Source organism: Ambystoma mexicanum, chromosome 9 (genome assembly GCF_040938575.1).
Source record: "Ambystoma mexicanum isolate Mex_15411 chromosome 9, UKY_AmexF1_1, whole genome shotgun sequence".
NCBI lineage: Eukaryota > Metazoa > Chordata > Amphibia > Caudata > Ambystomatidae > Ambystoma > Ambystoma mexicanum.
Window position 1 is genome coordinate 701,888,182 of NC_090931.1, and position 21,928 is coordinate 701,910,109.

The 21,928-nt window shown below is 44.9% G+C and overlaps 1 protein-coding gene across 2 annotated transcripts in view; it reads left to right on the plus strand.

The window, feature by feature from the left end:
* The first annotated feature begins 4,462 nt into the window (after positions 1–4,462).
* The window catches only part of CREB1 (cAMP responsive element binding protein 1), a 379,690-nt gene continuing 362,224 nt past the window's right edge, over positions 4,463–21,928 (plus strand). Inside the window, exon 1 of one of the 2 annotated variants that reach the window (XM_069615589.1) lies at positions 4,463–4,637. The gene's annotated coding sequence lies outside the window, so the exon portion shown is untranslated. The remainder of the gene's footprint in view (positions 4,638–21,928) is intronic. The other variant, XM_069615588.1, reaches the window with a different exon arrangement.

Sequence of the window (21,928 nt, forward strand, 5' to 3'; positions counted from 1 at the left end):
AGGAGAGGCATTTGTGAGTGAGGGTGAGGATTTTGAGGGTGATCCGTTCTTTGACTGGGAGCCATTGGGCTGAGAGCCTGGCCTGGGTGATATGCTCTCTTCTTGGGATACTAAGAGCGGCCCGGAGAGCGTTGTTCTGTGTGATTTGTAGTCTATTTATGTTTTTGGCTGATGTGCCTGCTAGGAGAGCATTGCAGTAGTCCAGTTTGGCTCCAATGGTTGCCCTCGCTATGGAGAGGCAGTTAGGTTTAGAGAGGTAGGGCTTGATGGCGTTTATAAGTTTGGTGGTGTGTGCGGATGCGGAAGTGATTGCGCTGACTTGTCTAGTCATTGATAGCGAAGAGTCAAGGTATACTCCCAGTGTCTTGACGGCTGTGGACACGGGGATGATGGAGTTGTCAATGGAGAAGTTAGAGTACAGTTTGTCCAGTTTGTCTAAGGTGTTTTGTTGACCTAGTATCAAGATTTCAGTCTTGTCACCATTGAGGCAGAGGCCATTAATTGCCATCCATGCCTTGATGATGGAGTAGATAGAGTGGAGTGCCTTTGCGTCTTCGTTGTATGAGCCTGAGAGGGGTAGAAGTACTTGTGTGTCGTCCGCGTAGTTCGTGTAGGTGATGCCGTATGAGTCAAGTTTGTCAAAGAGTGGCTTGGTGAACAAGTTATAGAGTGTAGGTGCAGTGCAGGAACCTTGTGGGACCCCGCAGTGGATTGTCGTGGGAGTGGCGTTGCCGATGCCCGAGAAGACTTTCATGGCCCTACCTTCGAGGAAGGAAGTGATCCAGGCGGCTGCTTCTTTGGAGAAGTTAGCTGAGTGCGTGAGGTGGGAAGTGAGAATCTTGTGATCAACCAGATCAAACGCGGCTGAGAGATCTAGAAGAAGCAGAAGAGCCGGCTTGCCTTTGTCCATGATTTGGGTGATCTGGCTCTTCAGATCTACCAGGGCTGTTTCTGTGCCATGTCCTTTCCGGAAGCCCGATTGCCTCGTCCCGAGGATGGAGTGGGTTTCCAGAAAGTGTTGGATTTGGCAGTGTGCGGCTTTGTCCAGTAGTTTCAGCAAGAATGGCACAGTGGTTATTGGTCTATAGTTGTTGGGTTGTGAGGGGCCAAGAGTCGTTTTTTTTAGGAGAGGCCGGACCCAAGCCTCTTTGAGGTTGGCTGGGATGATGCCTGTTTTGAAGGACGCATTGATGAATGCCGTGAGGAGCGGCGCAAGGCAGTCTGCGCAGTCTTTGACTAGTTTAGGTGGGCAAATGTCGCCTTTGCATGGGGAGGGTTTGAGGTTTATTAGAAGGTTGATAACTTCTGTTTCCGTGACATCTCTGAAGGAGAAGTCAGGTATGGTGGGCTTGGAGGCAGTGGGTGGGGTGTTGGTCGGTTTGGTTCCTGTCTGGTGAGGAAGTGCTTTGCAGTGGTCTTTGATTTTCTTTTGGAGAAGGTCAATTTTGTGAAGCATGGCAGCTTGAATGCTGGTACACCACGCTTCATCTTTGATTATTTCATCTGGAGTATTAGGGGGGGAGATGAGCTCATTGAAGATTGCAAAAATCTCTTTGGATTGTGACTTGGCATTGGCGATACGAGTGTTGAAGGCGTTGGCTTTGGCATTGGAGATGGCTCTCTTGTATTGGTGGGAGATTAAATTGAATATGTTTTTGGTATTAGTGCAGGGGTCAGATTGCCAGTTTTTTAGTGCTGCCCTTTTGTGGGATCGCATTGAGTGTAGTTCTTCGGTAAACCAGGAGTTGGCGTGTAAGGATTTCTTCTCTTTTTTCCATTCAAGTGGCGCTATTGCATTGATAGCTTTGGTGAGGACATCTTTGTAGATGTCTGCTAGGATATTGGGGTCGCTAGCGAATGGGGGGGCTAACACTGGGGTATTGAGGTATGGGCGTAGGTTCTCCTCTGAGTTTTTTAGAGCTTCTGACTTGTGCAGCGCTGGCAGGGGTCGGAGTCTTAAGGTTTTTGGTGATAGGAATAGAGAACTCTATGCAGTTGTGGTCAGTCCAGGGCAGTGAGGAGTTGGAGGTGAGGAGAGGCAGTTATGGTCTGCGATCCAGTCAAGTATGCGGCCTTTGATGTGAGTAGGACTTTCTACTTTTTGGATGAAGCCCAGGTCATTGAGTTCCTTGGTGAGGGTGGCTGCAGATTTGTCCTTGGGATCATTAAATCCGAGGTTGAGGTCCCCTAGTAGAATGGTTTTGGTGTAGCTTTTGATATTGTTGCTAAGGATGTGTAAGATGTTGTCCTGTGAGTCTGGGAAGTTGCCTGGGGGGCGGTATAGTAGGTGAATGTTGATGGTGCTGTTGGGTGACAATGTGAGTTTGGCCGATAAGAGGTCAGAGTTGTTGGTCGAGGGGTGACTGACAGGTCGGAGCTGTAGGTTCTCTTTGTAGATGAGGGCTACTCCGCCTCCTATTCGATCTGGCCTATCTTGTCTGAGTATGGAGAAGCCCGGTGGTAGTGCAAGTGTGACGGCAGGGCCTGATGCTTCATGTAACCATGTTTCGGTGATGGCTAACAGGTCAATGTTATTACTGGTTATAATGTCATGAATATCAGAGGCATGAGCTGGGAGTGATCGGACATTGAGGAGGGCGCATTTGATGTGAGGTGTGTGATGTTTGCTTGTGGAGGTGTGAGTGATGGTCGTGTCTGGTATGTTTTGTGAGGTGGTATTGCAGGGTGTGGCTAGGTTAGTGGGTGGTGGACTGTGGGTGTGTGGGTATTCTGTGCGGGGGCAGCGTGTGGAGGTGGTGCGGGAACTCAGTCTATAGTTTCTGAATTCAGTGGGAAGGGCTAGTGTGCTAAGTTCTGGGGTCTGTGTGCGCGCTCTAAGTCTTTCTAGTCTGTGCAGAGTTACTACACAGGGTGTACGATCTGTCATGGTAGGTTTGATATCCTTAATAGCGAGATGCTTGTGGCAGGAGAGTGGGCTGGGTGGAGTGTGGGTGAGGGGATGGATGGGAGGGTAGAGTTTGAGAGTAGTGAGTGTGGAGAGGAGGGTGAGCAGCGTGGTGGCGGCAGTGGTGAGCTTGCAGGACGCTAAGGGCATGATTGTGTACTTGGTGGTGCTGTAAGTGGGGGGACTCAACACACAACTTCAAAGGTGGTCTGTAGGCGACCATAGGGCACAACACAATTTCAAAGGTGGTCTGTGGGCGACCATAGGGCACAACACAACTTCAAAGGTGGTCTGTGGGCGACCATAGGGCACAACACAACTTCAAAGGTGGTCTGTAGGCGACCATAGGGCACTACACAATTTCAAAGGTGGTCTGTGTTAGCGACCATAGGGCACAACACAATTTCAAAGGTGGTCTGTAGGCGACCATAGGGCACAACACAATTTCAAGGTGGTCTGTAGGCGACCATAGGGCACAACACAATTTCAAAGGTGGTCTGTGGGCGACCATAGGGCACAACACCAGGCACAGCATGAGCGCATAGTTCGTTAATTGCAGAGGCAGCAAAAGAAAGAAGAGGAAATCAGTCTGGGATGCTCAAGGCAGCTAAGGAGCATGATTGGCTGGATGTATCACATGGGGCTAAGCAGCCTATCAAGTTCAAACTACAAAAATACTGTGTTGTCATGGAAGTTGTCGTTTTTTCCTTGAATGTGTGCTTATGTTTGTTTTAAGAATGCTGCTCGAGAAGTGAAGAGTTGAGCATTATCCTTCGCCTCTGTGTCTTAAATAGAATCACGAATTTCTGTTAAGTTAGTATGGAAAATCTGTATTGTATGCACCTTTTCTGGTAGCGCACCCGCATAGCCCCCTAATTACCTGAAAGAGCTGCTCAATGTTTACAATTTTTTGATCTTACATGTTGCTTTCACACTAGCAACACATTTGTAACAGATTCATCTCTTTTTTTATGCGTTCCCCAGTCATAACTGGCCCTGAAAATACACTTTAGAGTGCCATAAAGTGCTTGGTGCCCACAAGTCTAGTAGTTTAAAAACTAGGGGTTCAAAAAGTATGTTAGAATTTAATAACACTGTATTACATTATAAAACTAGAACAAAGAACGTATCAAGCAGCTAGAAACAAAATAAGTTCTTAGATGCAACATTTGAATAGTGTTTACATAGTTTACAGTTGCATCAGCTTCTACAAAATGGCGGACAATATACGAGAGATGTGTCACTTCTCTCTTTGTACGCAGCCAACACAGAAAAGCTAATTGACACCAAGTGCCCTCTGCATAGTAGAACTCTGCTATAATCAAACCTAAAAAAAAAAGGGACTACCACTTCAGAGAGCCGTGAGGACGGGGCTCCGTCCCTACAGCGACGGGAGAGACGGTCGGCAAGCTCCTGCCCTCATGAGCCCTCAGCAGCGTTGATCGGAATCGTGCGTTCGGCTCAGCTCGGCCGTTCCCGTCTGGGCGCCCTTTCCTTCCTGCGCAAACTCAGTGCGTCCCTTTGGCTGACTGTGGCGCTGTGGAGGCCGCGTCGCTCAGTCCGTCGGAGAGGCTCGTCGTCGCGCCCAGGCTGTTGTGTGTGCTGCCGCCGAGTGACGCGGCCGAGGTGTAGTTTGACGCGGTGTGTTACGTGGGGGAAGAGAGAGGATAAAACTCCAGCGAGATCCTGGGAGCGGACGACAGCAGTGACGACGCAGCTTCGAGACAGACTGGTAAGCGAGCTGAACAGCCAGAGCGGAGGGATGCCGAGGCGGGTGGGGACACCTATCCTCTCCAACCTGCCGGGCCTTGCCTGCTTGTAGAGGAGACAGAGGCCGTCGAGACCCCGTCGCCCGAATCCCGGCGCAACAAAGGATTATAGTTGCCCCCACCTCCGTGTAACAGCGAGGGGTGGGGGCAGCAAAATATTTACGAATGTGTACCCCCTTACTTTCGCACACGTTGATGAATAAAGAACTGCCTCGGGCTTTCTGAAGTGTTCATTACTCCCTCGGCACCGAAAATCCCCTTTTTCTCCCACCCCCCCCTCCACTGAAAATGGGAGAGTTCTCCGTGCCTCCCAAAAATGCCCCCACCCCTGCTTTTATTTTAATAAACTCTTGACTATAACTTCTCCGTCTCGTAGGAAAATGCTCTGCCCTCGCTCAACTTCCTACACCGCATGCCGCCACCCGTTTTACCCCGTCTGTACCGTAAACAAAAGGGACGTTCAGTGAGCCCCCGCCGCTCCGCCATTAGAGACACACTCGCCTCCATTTTACGCAATATATGCAGCTGTCTGCGTTGTACCCCGGTATCGTGATCAGACCCTACCCGTTAGAACTACATCCACACAAGAATAACGCCTGTTTAATATCGTGTCTCCCTAAGCCCCCATAGGAATGGGGTTGTGCCCGAGCACCGATTTTTACACCGAGTATGCAATTTCTCTAGCGCTATATTAGTTGAAATATATTTTCCAAAAATGAGCCCACCCATGTATTTTAGACATTAGTTGCCCATCTCATGTATTCGTAATGGCACAAGCCACGGTGTTACTCTTATGCAGTCTACAACATATCAATCGTATACGATTGACATAATTTTCACAGTACATACGACTTGCTGTTAAATACCCCCGACCTTGCTTATTGGGCACCGCGGACCCTGACAAGGTACAGCAGAACACGCCCCCCCCCCCTCTCAGCTTCCACCTTCTCTTTCTCTTATCTATTGCCCGAGCCCCGCCGTCTCGTGTGCCCACATTTTAATTGATCGGCAGTTTGTGTTCTTGCTCTGATGGCAATGAAATGGTTAATGTGGATAATCCCGCACGCAAAGCCATGCATCCGTTCCCCGATTCCATGCTGTTAATACATTTCTATTTGAGACACGAAAGTCTGTTTACAGTTTGCAATGTGGTTATAGAATTAACGTTACTTGATTGCTTCCGCAGGTGCCTCTTTAATTTCATACAACTCGCCAATAAAGTTTACAATAAAAGGTGTATATCAGTTCTTTCTGTATGACATTTTGTGTTCTGTGGTGAGTGTGTAGCCCTCATGACACCGATGGAACTCCCCTGCATTTTTCCTTCCTGATCGTTTCTGTATACTGCGTGCTTCACAATGCCACGGACTCTTTGATTTTTAAGTTGCTCTAAAGGGAAGTGTGCACATATAGTATTCCACTTTTTCCAGATCGTTACCCTTCGTTAATTTGCGATATCTTAGCAGAAATCACCAAATTCCCCACGGCAAAAGCAGAGTTCGCTGTTTTGCTTGCTTTTTGTTTTAGCATTGGGAATGACGTTTGATGTTGGCGCTAGTCCTTTTGGAGACATATCACCTACGCATAATTAAAACTATCGCCCAAGGCTTGTTTCAAAACTAACACTTTACTCAAAACATATTTCATGGTTACGCTGCGCCGCATTGTTTTCATTATGACCTTACCCCCCCCCCCCCCCCCCCGCGCGCTTTTGCGTGTTTGTTTGTTTCTGTTTTACCACTTTACGTTTTAGAAATCTTTCTGCGTAGATGTTTTGTTGCAACTACTACAGAAGCATTTCTTGGGACGCTTGCTTAGATTTTGTAAATATTTGTCAAGACTATCGGTCGTCTAAGTGAATGATTTGCAATGCATGATAGCATCTTGTAAATGTTTTGGGCGTGTTTATCTTCACATGCGATATTTCTTGAGCGTTATTTGTTTTTGAAGTGTTTAAAGTGTAGTCTGAAATTTCGTCTGCTTTAGGTGATTTGTAAACTATGTAAATCGGCTTGGTTGTACTTATATGTTGTTGCAAACTTTGCACCCCTTAATGAAGGCCGGTGCGAGCGAGATGACCCTGCATAGCGAGGGCCCGGTCTACTGGTTGAGTGCCTAATTTTTCAGCCCATGGGTGAGCCACTGGCCATCGATTTTTTTATTTTGGTTGGGGGTTTTGAATTTGGCCAAAGCTCGTCGTGGGCCTGGGGCTGCTGGTAGGAATCGCAAATGATGCCTGTCAATATTGGGATGGTACTCTTTGGCTTGTTGTACTTTAGTGGTTAGATGGGGAGAGGATTGTTTCGCTGAGGGAACCAACTAGATAGAGGAAAAGGGGCCAAAAGCTTGGTGTGATCTTGGGGATATGATAACAGATTTAAGGGGACATACATTGAGGTTTCAACTTCATCCTAACCAGGCGTAAAGTCATCTGCCCCCTACGTTCTCCACGTGTGCACAATACACACTTTTTACTCGCCAAGTATTGCTACCGTCTGGTGAGTGCACACTTCGGGGCCTGGTTGAATCCTTTCCTATTATATATTGCTTATGTGCTTCCATTTTGCTTTTTTCCCTGCAATTTGAATATGCACTTCCATGGGTCGAAATAAGGACTTGATGAGCAGGAGCTAAAGGATATTGCCCATCACTCATTAAACGGGAGCTACTGCTGTGGAACAAGTGGCTATATGTATAGTATGCTACAAAATTTTACTTACACTCTAAAACATGTTGTCAATCCGTGTAATTTCAAGTTGCTAGCTACTACCCAGGCGTGGTCCCCTACCTGCTCAATTATCCACATAGCACATGTGCTTTCTTACTAGCGAAAATTAAATTATCACTAGTTGGTTGGTGGTACTTTTTTGAAGCCTGCTAATTGTATAACTGACCCGTTCTCCTTTAAACAGTTATGTGCGTTATACTCCAACTTTATATACATTCTCAAACCCATTTAATGTCATAAATACAAAACAAGGTAGCAGGCGCCCCTCTCTTGAAAGAACACGGCATGATCACCTGTTAGTGGTTATTTACCACTTTGAGAGTTCGTAGCCGTCTGCTTTTTGCTCGCTGTAATTTTCCCAGATGGGAAATATCCATTTGCATTGGTCACCCCGAGTTACCTGGGGACAACCAGACGTGGACTCCCTGCTCTCTCTGCTCAGAGAGGCACAGCTTCACAAAAGTGTATGGGGTTGCTGTTGGTACTCTTATTCAGAGAGGAATTGCCATAGTATTTCGGTGCTGGGCGGGACACAGACTGATGGATATTTCCCATCTGTGAAAGGTACAGTGAGCAAAAAGCGTGTGCTGCAAACTCTCATCTCAGAACAGGTTATCCTGCCATGTTCTTTCTGGAGAGGAGCGCCTGCTACCTTTTTTGAACCATTTAATGTCATGTTTAAGTTTGTCACTGTTTGAGGGAGTCGAGAGTAACTCCGGGTTGTTGTCGAGCTCGGTTAAACGCATGAGCTAAATAGCTCTTAACCCTTACAATTTCTACCACTGCACATTCCAAGTGAGTGGCTACACTGATAATTGAGGTTGGTATTCGTTCTGCAGCCGCAGACCCACGCCTTTCTGATAACACATTTTCATAATGCTTCTGCTGTGTGTTGTCAGGAGACCAATTAAGGAGTGTGTGCAGAGGATGTCTACCACTGTATTCCAAAGTGCTCTTGTTGGTTAATTTAATAGCAGTCTGACTTCTCTCATAGGGGGAGTGGACTAGTCTATTGTCAAGTTACAGTAAGACCCACACCCTATGCACTCTTTCTGCATTAAGACCATCCAGTTGAAATATATGCTTTATGGTAAGTTAAAAGATAAAACACTATATGTGTAACAGTGGTATACAGATGACCAATTCATTCAAAAAAAAAAAAAAACGCAGTGGAAAGAAATGTCATAATTAAGTTATGGCAGCTTGTGAACCCCTGCTCCATGCGCATGTTGCTTTATACACGGTTGACCAGCCCAGGTTGGGATTACGTGGGGATTTTACTTTGAAGCCCACCACGATCTACATTACTTTCCAAAATTGATTAGCATAGTTTTCTAATTAAAATGTTCTTGATTGGCAAGCAACCCCCTTTGATTAACAATGTTGTACTAATATTTTTAATACCACCAGAAGTTATTTGTACCCAAGACATAAAAGAAGCAATAATACAGCCGTTTTGTGTTTCTCTGAAGTAAGACATTAGTGAGATGAGTCGGGCATTGCACATTCTTTAACACGCGAAATGCACTCAACCCATGGCAATGGATGACAACACATTTTTTAGTGCGCTTTCTGTAAAATAGTGCATGCCACCACAGAGCTACTTTGTTTGGGACACTGCTGCAACCCAGAGGCCAGCCATGCACAGTGAAACCTTTTATTTGACGTTTACTGCAAACAAAGTAAATCCTAAATAAAGGTTTCGAACATCCCCTGTAAATGGTGCTTGCCCTTCATAAAATCTACTCCACTGTGCAAGTGGGTTGGAATTTGCGTGAAAACGCAGAATTGTGTGCCTTTCTGCCTGAAAATCCCCATACTTCAAACGGGGATTTTCGGGCAGAAAGGCATGCAAATATGTGTTTTTCACACACATTATTCCATGAATCAGGCTGTCGATGGTTAGTGTCAATAAAAAGTAAAAGGTTAGCTGCATGAATGAATGAATGAATGAATGCAAATAGAGATGATAAAAATGTTCTGAAAGCAGTATTTCTAGCTCTCCCCTGCATGTGCTAATATATAATGCAATCGTAGAGCAAAGCAAGCTCTGTAGGATAACTACAGTGTATGGTAGTGCAGTAGATCTGTGGATGTACAGACTGGGTGGAACTTTTGATCACTAGTTTGTGTAAACCATAGCTTTGTGTATTCATTATGAAAGACACAGAGCAGCATAGCTAAGTGGCAACTCACTCGTCTTGGAAGCAAGACCGGTATGAACCCCGGGTCCGTGCTTAGAAACCTTTGGTATTAAGCATGTTATAAATAACTTATTAAGAGGAAAGACAGGGAGACACTAAGTAGACTAGGTGGCGTAGAGAACTAGGCGCACTAGGTGGAATATTGTAGTTTGCAGCTATCAGATATAATATCAAGGAGTGTGGGATTTGCTCATGGGTTGAGCACCCATTGCAAGATGCATGCAATCGGCATGTCACAGAACTAGGTTTAATGCAAAAAACAAGGGGGCATGGGGTCCTCGGAGCCTTTCTGCCAGACATTAGTCCTGGTTGCGAGAGCCTTACGATTCTTTAGCTCACTATCTTTCACAGAGGAGAAATATCCCAAACCTATCAGTCTTTGTCCTGTCCAGGGGCAGTCCAGCACCGAAAATGCTAGGCAATTCTCCTCTGAACAAGAGTACCAACAGCAACCCCAGACATGTTTCGGTCTGGTTGAACCTCATCAGTAGGGTGGGACTGTTCTAGGTTTGCCATCAAATGTATTTTGCTGTGTGATTATGCACATTTTCAAAAGTGTTCACTTTTCAGTACGATGGCTCCCCCCTTGTGCCCCCCCAACAAAATGAAATATAGTTGACACTAAGGGATTTAAATACAGTAACCCACACTTTACTGTAAGCATGAAGGCAGTGCAGTGTTTTACAGTAATGATACTGTAATTATGTAGCAACTTAAATGTTTAGGAATGGAATTGCAAGACAATCTTTCAAAAAAATATAACATTAATGCATACTAGTCTTTGAAAGACAGATTATAGTTAACTTGATGAAAGTACCATCCTGATTCCTTCTGGTTTGAAATTATTTGAAAAAGAAAACAAAAATCTTGCCTAGCACTACCAGACAAGTCTTTGGCACTCAAGCATGGAGGTGAGGTTTACTGTTGCACTCGCTCTACTTTAACCCCTTAAGTTTGTCCTTGGGATTACCTCCCTGTGCCAAGGATGAGATTCCTTGGCACTTAAGGTGTTAATGAAACAGAAAACATTAGAAGGCAATGAATGACTTAATACCCAAATCACCAAAAAAGGCCTTGGCACTGGGTGGGGGTGCCATGGCAGTTAAAAGGTTAAACTTTCAGTGAACAGAGAAAAGATGTTGGTGAGTCCCCTCGAAAATGAGAGGAATGCAGGGCTACCTGTGCCTGATTTAACAGGGTAACTTAAATAGCTAGTTTTGCTACTACACAAGTGCCAATTTAATTAGCACACCTACCCAATTGCATAGCAAATTGCTATGCAACACTGCCTATTGTTTGGCTTGTCATTTTTAACATGTCTTCTATTATTTTTACTGGGCCTCTTAGTAATTGTACAATTTTCTCTCTCCCAATGCTTTATTTTTTTGTATTTTTTTTAAATGTTTTTTTTGGGCAAAAACATTTTAGTGGCGGGAGGCAGTGATCAGGCTGAAGAGCCTTTGGGGCTCCACCGGAAGTACTACAGGGCCAGTACAAGAGGCATAAAGAAGGATGATTGCAAGGGTGAGGCTCACCCTCGCATGTCTTTGCAATAGGGAGAGTGTGACTGGAAACATTCTGCACCCACAGTTTGGAGATGAGACTCTGGGGGGACTGCACTGATGTGGTGAAGGCTCTGGGACAAAACTTTAAGGGAATGGCTGGAACAGAAGCAGCCCAGTACATGCAGCGCTACATTTCATGTTTGGCATGTAGTATAGTTGTGTAGTTTTGAGGTCTCTGGTGACAGTAAAGACACAGAAGGAGCACCCTCTGCAGTTGGCCCACAGGGTGCAACCAGGATGTTTGAGGAAGGTCCAACAAGTTCATAACGAGTGACTGTGGTCGAGGTGGGCAGAAGCCAGAGGGCATTAGCTGCTATAAAGTCTCCCATGAACGAGCAAAGTTGAGGCAGGGCAGTCGAAGGGCTCTTTCTTCTGTCCAGGTCTTCAAATACGGACTGGAATGCTTCAGGAGAGCATCAGCGGTTGCAGGGTTGTAGTTGAGCATGCAATGTTGGGCAGGGGTGGGGTGGGAGCAGAAGAGCCCAGCAGAGAATTCTTCCATTGTGGCCAGGGATGCATTCACAGGGCAGCAGGGTTTGTGATCCTCTGGAGCAACCAATCTCGCTAGCAGTCTTTAAGCTTCAGGGAAAATGGCCGTCTCCTCACATACACACACAGAGGGGTAACAGCCCTCCAATCTATGAACTCTGCCTTCAGAGTTTTGTGGCTAGCTGAACTTCCATACATTGTGTCACACCCACACATGTGTATCTAAGTGGTTTGGGGAAACGCCTCCAGTTCAAACTAGGCAAGCCAGGCACCAAGACCTGAGTTGGTTTTGGCTCTACCCAGAGCCCACATAGAACAATGATTTGTGGCTGTACTTTATGGTCCATTCAAAGAAAAACCGCCAAACAAAATGGAGAAATTGAGTCGGTGCAGTACTTGAATGTCTTAGTATCCAAATGGGCATTTGGTTACTAATGATGTAACAAGGCTACGGCATCATGTATTGCTCTTCCCCAAAAGTGCATGGAACAACCATAAATCACCAATGCAATTATAGAGCAAATACTTCAAACCATAAACAGACAGACACAATAACTCACAGCCACGCACTCTTTAGAAGATAATCAGCTCTTTACGGCTATTTATTCAAAGATCACAAATACATAGAAATAACTCATAAAAATAATAAGGACATAGATCACAGAAGAAGCAAATAAGTCAAAAAGAAATGCATCACCGTGAGCGTAACAGGATTCCTCATCTCGTCCAGAAGCGGCTGGAAGACCCCGGGAACAGCCAGGCCGAGAGTACCACAGCTCACAGGAAGGCCAGACGTAAGCGTCCTTCTCTGGCTGAAGTCTCACCTGACCACCTCTGGGTTTCTGCATATATACACACTCCACAAAGGGGAGTTAATTCTCGAACATTCTGGAAATTGCACTTGCGCAGTTGAGGAACAGCCGTCGGTTGCCAGCTGGGTCAATCAAGAGCTCCCCCCAAGAAGCCCAGTGCCTCCCTTCTCTAAAAACACGCTCCACAGAGAACAGTAGCAAGCCATAACAACGTTAGCTTTCCCAGCAGAAATGGCCTTGACCGCATACCAGGTTTGGAAAAGCATGTTTGTCTCAGCACTGTGAATCTAACACTCCGCAAAATGTGTGCAGTGTTTCACTGCGGTATGAAGTAAATATCCAACATGGTTCTGAGCGCTCCCAGAATGCATTGCGCACCCGCGCCATTTTGGATCAAGCATAACACATCATGTAGCCAACAATAAATATCGGTCACCGGCCTACTCCCCTGCATGCGTTCTAGCTAAAAACACCTACAGGGACAAGCTCAAAGTGCATGCCTGCATGGGTAGTACTATGCACGACTTGGACCAGAACACCAACAAGTTGTTGCTGCTTCTGGCAAATTTCAGAAGTATTCTGACAAGTAAATCTTAAAACCAAGAAAGACTTAAAAAAAGAGGCGCTCTGAAATGCAACATTAGCTCACGGTCCAATGTTGAGTGATATGCACAATAATCTTGTAATCTAGTCTTGTGTCTGATTCCAGCACCATCAGTAGTTTAGTGAGGAACACATTAAAGTTATTTATTGCAGGTATTTGTCACTTGTCACCTGGTACGATTGGGCATTATCCACAGTACAACGTTTTTTTTACATGCCTAGAGTGAACTGTTATCCACAATGCCAGTGGCAGGTACATAATGGAATTGCCTTGGATTACCAACAGGTCTTCGCTTCTTTCAATAGGTCGTCCAACTAAAGATTTGCAAACTGGGTCAGTGCTCCAAAGGAGATTTTGAAATCTGGGTTTTACTCAATTTTTAGTTTGGGCTATTTTGGGGCTCTTTAGCGCCACCTACAAGCCAAAACTATTGCATTTGAGTACAGAGAGGGAGAAATGGTATATGAGGGGCACAAATCTTGTATTTGGGTATTTGCCCACCCATTGACTACCCCAGTGACAAGACTAATCCTATGTTTACTCCCACCCAGTTCCTGCCCTTCCCAAAAAAACACCACCTCATGGGAACTCTAAGCTCGTTTTATTCAAGCCTTACCATCAAACCGTCCACTCGTGCCTGCTGGTGTTTTCTCAAAGCAATCTCCTGAGATTGAAGGACTTAATTGTAGTTGTGAACGAGCTATTGGTGGAATACACTTTTCTTAACCAAGCCTGCCTTCAGCCACTCGATGTGTGTCCTTCACTGAAGTCCTGTTTAAAGTAAGCATTGGCATAGACAACAGTTTTGGCTTGTGTATGCATTAGGCATTTCCGAGGCACTGCTATAAGATGCCCAGATAATCGCACCATTTTGTACCTTCTACCAGCCATGGCCAGTTAATACCAATACAGCAAGTGCCTTTCTCATGCCTACACAAACGCCCAAACTGTTGGCATTGCCAATGCTTGCTTGGAGTTGGAAGTAAAGATTTATTTGGGGGCATGAGCGAATTTCCCAATGGGGTATTTTTCACCAACTAAAATGTTTTAACCTGGGTATCTTTTTGTAATTCATGTAAATTAAAAACAAAACATGCATTTTTTTTTAGCTTTCTTTGAATGTGTTTGCACTAATTAGCCAGTAACGAGACAAATCAATGGAATTACAGTTTTGTAAACCCAAACAAAAGCGAATTTATATTGACAGGTTGCAGGCTCTCTGGATATTGTATGGGTGAAGAAGTCGGGCTTGGGCACAAGCAGGACATAGTTTTGGTTATAAACCTTTATTAATCAGTAAAAGGGTTGGAAAAACAACTTTACTGTCCCTAAAGGTAAGAGGGTTCCCTGCCTCAAAGAAACCTATGGAAAACGTCAGGATGTCAAAACAAATTTGTCATGTCCAAAAATCCTAATTCCGATCCTAAAATTTAACTGAGCCTAATGTGCAAGAGGCTATGTTCTTCGCTAAAGAGGTGATGAACGTTCTTTGCCAATGAAAAGTTCCTAATGTTTCAGGTTGTCAATAAACAAAACGTTCTTTTTTCACAGAGTGATATTCCAATTACCAGGGGCTGGCTCCTTTCCCCTGGATTCCTTCTTCTATTTAAGAGCTTGTCTCCCCCATGGGTGGTTTTTTGACCTTTGCAGAATAACTCCCCAAACAATGTCTTTAGGCCATCACAGGTTATAGCACAATGATCAGTCAGCCAGGGGATTTGTCTCCACCTCCCTGTATTTTCCAACAATACACAACAAAAGTTCACAGGATTCCTGTGAACATCTTTCCTTTGCAGAGGTTTTATGTCTGGTTTACTCTCTTGCCAAACATATCCCAGGGTATTACCACTGACAGGCTTTGCAAATCTCTTGGGTCCCAGGCATCTTTCCTTCTTGAAAGAGCTTCAACTTGTTAAATTTTCTTGCGGGTCCCAGACTCTTTGGCCTATTGTACCAGCTTGGTGTGCTCTCCTGCTAAGCATACATTTTTTCCTCGACTGTTTTTCTTGCTCTTGGGTCCCAGACCCTCTTATTCTCTCACTCTCATATGGGTGTGGGTCCCAGACTCAATGCATTATCAAAACGGCTTGGTTTACTCTCCTGCCAAGCATGTTTCTTTCTTGTCTGTCTCTTTTGCTCTCAAGGTCCCAGAATCTCTTATTTTCAGGGTCCCAGAGACTTGTTCCACAGCTTTCCTGGACCTCCAGCCCCATCGGTTTGCCAGTGTACCTTTTGTGCGTGGTTCTTGTCTTTCGAGAAACGCCACGTCAGCGCGAGGCTCCGGTAGCGTTCGGGGGCCTCGCCGGTTGTGACTCTTCTGACTTGTGTGCCTCTCTCTGGACCACTGTCTTTTGTGCCGCTGGTCCCATGATGTGATCCTGGGATACCGAGGTTTGTTCGGGTACATCGCTCTCCTCCTTCTTTCTGGGGTAGTCGCTTCAGCGTATCTGCCAGTTCCTCTCTGTAGGGTGTATTTCTTTCACCTGGTTTCCCACCTCTATTTTGTATTGTTCTGGTCCAATTGGGTATGGCGGAAAACTAGACTGCTCACAACAGCTCCCTGGAGTGATATTCATACGCCCAGCCATCTTCTTCCCAGTACTTGCCGTAAAAATGTATGGAAGATCATTTTAATCATCTTGTGCTTTAGTGGTACTCGTTTTATTAGGCTTGCTGATTTTACAATACAAGATATTGGCACCGGTTGGAACGAGGGAAGCAGCGTTTGCTTTGGCAAAGAGGGACGGCGTGACAAAGCTGGGGTGTTCTCAGGAGATGGTTGTCCTTAATTGCATAAAGGGCTTCCTCTCCCATGCAACCATCCCCCTTTGCACCACCCCCAGGTGGACTATTGTACTGTGGACGCACCGCGCTGTCACCATGTGAAAGGTCTTCCCCTAGGGGAGAAGGGATGAAATCTCCAGATTTGCCAAAGTATGAGTAGCAGCTAGCCTCCAGGGGCTAGAAATAGCATTATGCAAATCGAACTTCCTCATAACATGTAAACATATAATTCAGATTTTCCACACATTTTGTTGCAGAAAGTCATCATTCTATTAAAGACATGGATGCAATGGATTATGCTTCTCTCTCTTTACTCAAAACTTGAGCAGCATAAATCAAACTGTACAACATCAAAGAATAAACACATTCGAAACTAAAAATCTTTTTATGTTTTTTCATTCTTTTGATGTCCATGAAATAACGAAAAACACGTAACTGCTCCCACCAATCCACACATATATTGTCCTTTATCCTCTTGACACTCCTGAGTCCTTCCTCTTTCTTTGTCTGTGTCTAACTTTAATTCAACCTTGCGTCCCAACCGGTAAAAACGCTAAAAACCATTACCTTTTACTCATGCTTCAGTGAACCATGACCATGTGAACCATTCGATTTGTTTTCCGCCGTAGGACCTGAAACACAAACCATATTTCAGACTATTGTCCCAGGGGTGGGTAATCGACCTGTCTGCTTCTCTCTATACCCTTTTTACAACCATATCGTCTTTTATAACATCATCACAGAATGCTGTACATTCCATTTACAACATCGATTATTGGGTGGGATAATCCTTCGCCTCTGTGTCTTTATAATAGAATTATGACTTTCTGTAACGAATGTGTGGAAAATCTGAATTCAAGACATGGAGGCTCGTATTATGCTTGTTTAAAGCTTACCTACCACCAACGTAGCTATTTTTTTCCACTAGCTTAAAGTAAAAGGTTTTAAAGGTTGATTCATTTGACCAGTCTACTGCCTTCACATCATCTTCTAGGCTGGCTCCTGCCAGGAACGCCTTAGAGGCCATTGCTCCCCTCACTGAATGAGCCCCATATGAGTCTTTGTCTACTCTAGCCTGTGTCATCACCCATCTTGCTAACGTGGCTGTTGTTACTGCCCCAAACGGTTTCCTCATGGGTATGAGAAACTGGTTTACCCCAGTGAGGTCGCCATCCCTAGTCATGGACTCTTCTCACTGGGCATAATTTTGGTTGCCCTGGAAAAGCCTGATATGAAATTGTTCTCAACCATGTCTTAGTGAAGAGAACTATATCATAGGGAGGGGATAATGATTTCCTATTAATCTCCAAAGCCTTTACATCGATACTCTTGCATGACAGTAAACATAATAACATTGTCAATTTAGCTGATAAAGCTTTCCTAGATAGTTCATCATTGTCTGGCCATGTTAGGAACATCTTTAAGACTTTGCCTACATCCCATACCTGATCATATTTATGTTTCCGAGGTCTCATTATTCTAACCCCTTTCAGCAGTTTTCAAACTAAGGGATGTTCTCCCACAGCTAACCTTTCAATTCTCGGGTGTCCCGCAGAAATAGCTGATCTGGCTGTATTAATTGTCCTATACGCCTTACCCTGGGCTGCTAATTGAGCCAAATAATTAACTACATGTACTACATCTGTTCTAGTGGGATGTATTGTCCCTTGCCACACACCAACTGTGCCAACCTGACCAGGCTGTTATATGGGCTTTCTTGGTCCCAGGTGACCAAGCCTTCTCGATAATCTGTTCAGCCTCTTCCGATAATTGTGGCCTAGACCATGCTCTCCTGAAATCGCCCATGCATGGTAGCTGAGGCTGCTTGACTTTACTAGAGGGTGGCCTTCCCACTGAGGGGTCCCTCACTATGAGATGTAATCTCAGCAGTGTTGTCAGATTGTCGTACGTCATCTCTATCAGGTCCGGGAACCATGCTTGACCCCTCCAATCCGGCTGGAGTCCTCGCAATCATTGCGAAGGGAGGAACGCGTATTCTTTGCCTGGACCCCACTGTTGCATGAAAGCGTCTTGCTTTCGGATCCGGTCTCCAGCTGAAAAACGGAGAAAGTTGCTTGTTCAGCGTCAATGCTTCTGTCCTGAATGGACCCCATCTCTCCATCAGTGCCTGGAAAACCTTCTTGTTCAGCTTCCAGTCGCTGGCATCCCTGAGGAATCTGGAATTCCAGTCTATCTCGTTCTGGCGACCTGGCAGGTATTCCACCGTTACTGATATCCCTCTGTGTAGGCACAGGTGCCAAAACTATTTCGCTAACTCTGCTAGCATCCTCAATTTCGTGCCTCCCAGTCTGTTTATGTAACAAACTGCTGACACGTTGTCCATCTTGAGGAGTATGCAACATCGTGACCTAAGTTGTAAACAATTTATGTAGAGATTTAATTCTCCTGACCATCTGCTCCCTGTCGACAGATCTCCGCATCTGGCTCCCCATCCCCACCTGCTGGCATCGGATTCTATTACTAGGTTCAGGGATGAGCCAAATATTGATGTTCCATTCCAGGCATCCATGTGCTGTAACCACCACTACAGTTCTTTCGCCTCTATAGACGGGGGGTATCCTTTGCTCGTAAGATGCCCCCCCCTTGAGGGGTTGGATCTTTAGCCTCTGAAGGGCCCCCAAATCTTTCTTTATGTTGTTCACCTTGTTCAGAGGAAGGTTTAATGTTCTTTGAACTTTCTAATCTGAAGCCCAGAAATCCCATGCTCTTTTCTGGCTGTAGGCTCGACTTCTCCCAGTTTATTAAGAACCCCAATTGTTGTACAGCTGTATCGTAAGGTCTATTTGATCCCTGATCAGTTTTTTTGTCGTCTGGCACATGATACAAGTGTCGTCCAGGTATATGATTAGTCTGATCCCTCTCTCCCTGAGGAAAGTCACTGCCGGTTTCATCACTTTCGTGAAACACCAAGGGGCCGATGCTAGCCCGAATGGTAGGCAGGTGAATTCCCAAACTTGTCCCTGCCAACGAAACCTCAGAAACCTTCGTTGTTCCGCTGCCATAGGTAAGCGCTTTTGAGATCTATTCTCACAATCCAGTCCTCTTCTTGTAAAATATCTCTCAGCAAGTGTATGCCCTTCATTTTGAAGTGTCTGTAAACGTATTATAGGCCTTGTCTTGTGACGGCCTCTTACTATAAACATGTTGCTTATGAACCTTGTGTCTGTTACCTGTTCTATGTCATCTTTCTGTGCTAATTCTCTCATCTCTGTGTCTAGTCATTCTTCCTCTGCTGTTCTGAGCCTTAATCATTTCGGCCATCTTTCTTGATTTAATACGCTTATCCAATCTTATGTGGAAACCCTGTACAGTGTCTAAAACCCAAGCATCTGAAGAAATCCATCGCCATAGATTTTGCTACTCTCCCCCCTACTGCGGGAATATTCATTTGGATTTTCTGCGCTTGTGCAATTCTCCTCACCTGAGTTAGACTGCTGTTGGCTTCTGGGGTGTCTTCGCCCTCTGCCTCTTCCTCTTGCCGGCAAAAATGGATTTGGCTTTCTTTTGTCTTGTTTCCATTGGTACCTGTCACCATGGAACCTGTTAAGGTTGAAACGGCTGGCGGAGCGGCTCCTACCAAACACGTCTGCAAATAACTCTCTTCAGAGAGGCATGTGCCTTGTCAATTGCCACATAGGAGTTGGTGAATTTTGTTAGCTCCTTTTATAAAGGCATCTCCAAATAGCCTCCCTTTCGCTGAAGCTGCTGAGGTGGCCAACTCGCTCAATTTTGGGTCAATCTTTACTAGAATTGACCTTCTCCTTTCCGCCATAATCGTGCTGTTGGTGTTTACTAATAGGCAGATAGCTCTTTGGGCCCAGCCAGATAAGATATTTGGGTCGATGAGCTAATTTTTACCTTTTGCCTCTTCCGCCAATTCCATTTTCTTTCGTAAGTGGTCCCACACTTACCCACTCAGCGCCAATGGTTATTCACAACTTAATTGTTATGGCTGACATCCTGGACTCCACTTCTTCGTCTATACGCCATCTCAGTGATGTCACCGTGGATGAAAAATACCCCACACCAGTCTGCTATGTGTTATACATCCCCTATCTATAACTCTGAACTAGCTCGCTGTTTTACATATCTAAATCTCTTCGCTGAAAAGCCTCTTATTTTCCCTCGTTGTTAGCCTCTTATTGTAGAACTATTGATTCGAAAGAACGTCCTATATTAGCCATGTCCTCTTAATTCAAAAGAATGTCCTCTACTAGCCATGTCCTCTTGAAATACCCTTACGGGGTATTGGAACGGTTAGCAATCATCATCTAGAGATTCATGTTGGTTCATAGAATCTACCTGCAAAGCTTAAACTCGTTGAGTCTATTGAACCCCGCGAGTATTCTAACTTTCTCTCTATGTCCCCATATGGCCCGCGGGAGAAATGCTTTAAGTAGCACACACATAAATGAGCACTACATGAATAAACAGTGTGAATAAACAAGGGACTGCCCATAGTACGTGCTCATGTGGATATGGGCTGAATCATTTACCCATACGGGGCCATACATTCTAATATTCGTATCTACTATAAACAGATGCCCCATGTATTGTGCCTAAATGTTAAATCTGGGCATCTGAGTCCAAAAATACAGGCACATTCATTTAAAAAAAAGTTCCCAAGCTAATATGGCACAGGTGAAATAGCCCCTACTTGATCACTCAAGGAAACCGAATATATAGGCCTAATAAAAGGCTCCATATCCTGCATCATGAATATTGTCCATATCAATCGTCTATATCACTGGCTATCCATATTGCACAGCACCGTGCCCGTTGTCCAATATTCACATCAACATATGTCCAGGCTCCTGAGGATATATTGGAATAGTTACCCCGACCATGACATCCTGTTTGCAGGGACCACATAATATGCAAGATTCTCCTTTATGTTGGGACAACACTACCCGCTGGCCTTTACGAATCACGTGGAACAGAAATAGCAATCCCCTATTGTCTGTGTCTCGGAGGTGTGACTGCCGCCCCTATAATAATGGTGCTACTTCATCTTACTGTGAATCTTGTCATCCTTTCTTGTTCACCATAGTTTTCCATTCAACTGAGATATTCCGGCCTTGTTGCACTGTATCAAGGGTGTAAATCGATCATTGTTCTAGGCGATGAAGCATTGTTTCCATGTCTCCCCCTCTGGTGTTGCGTAAGATTATTTGTAATACAAACCACCTCATATCTGTATCTTAATGGTTGTATTTTACAAAGTGGTCCATAAGCGTTTTTTCTGGTACCCTATTACGTATTAACAACCTGTGTTCCGATATACATTGTCGCACCTCTCTGGTTGTCTTCCCTACATACATAAGGTTACACGGGCATCTTATTATGTAGATGTCATTCTTGGTCACACAATTAGTGTGGTACTTAAGTTTCCAGACTCCATAGACAAATTCATGTCTGGTTTCAGTCAGTGGGCAGGTCACACAGTTCCCACACTTGTGGTGTCAGATGACGGGGTAAACACCATTGGTTCAAAACTGTTTGATCTCGTTTCACCTCCTTATAAGTATGCAACAATTTCTGCCTCTTGTTTTGGCCTCTTAAATGCAAACATCGGTTTCTTAGCAAGCGATCTTGGTTGCTTCACTAAGTTCCAGTTCTTGTTTATTATTCTTTTAATATCGCAACTAATCGGATTGAATGTTGCGCCACATATCAGCCTCTCAGTCTGTCTTTTCACGTGTGGTCAGGCATGCCTCCCTATTAGTGTTCAAAGCTCTTTTCAGTTGATCCTTCACACATTTTTTGGGGTATCCTCTGTCGCATAGTCACCCCCTAAATTGCTCTGCATGTCTGATGTACTCATTCCTTTCTGTACAATTACGTTGGATGCGTAAGAATTGCCCGTAGGGTAAATTCTGACGCAGACCAGACGGATGGAAACTCTGGAAATGTAATAATGAGTTTGTCAGTTAATATCTTATATAGGATAGTCACCAATCTATTCCCTGATTTGCTCATCAGCAAATCGAGAAAGATCACTCGCTGCTGGCTACATTCCATGGTGAACCTGGTATTGGTATCACACG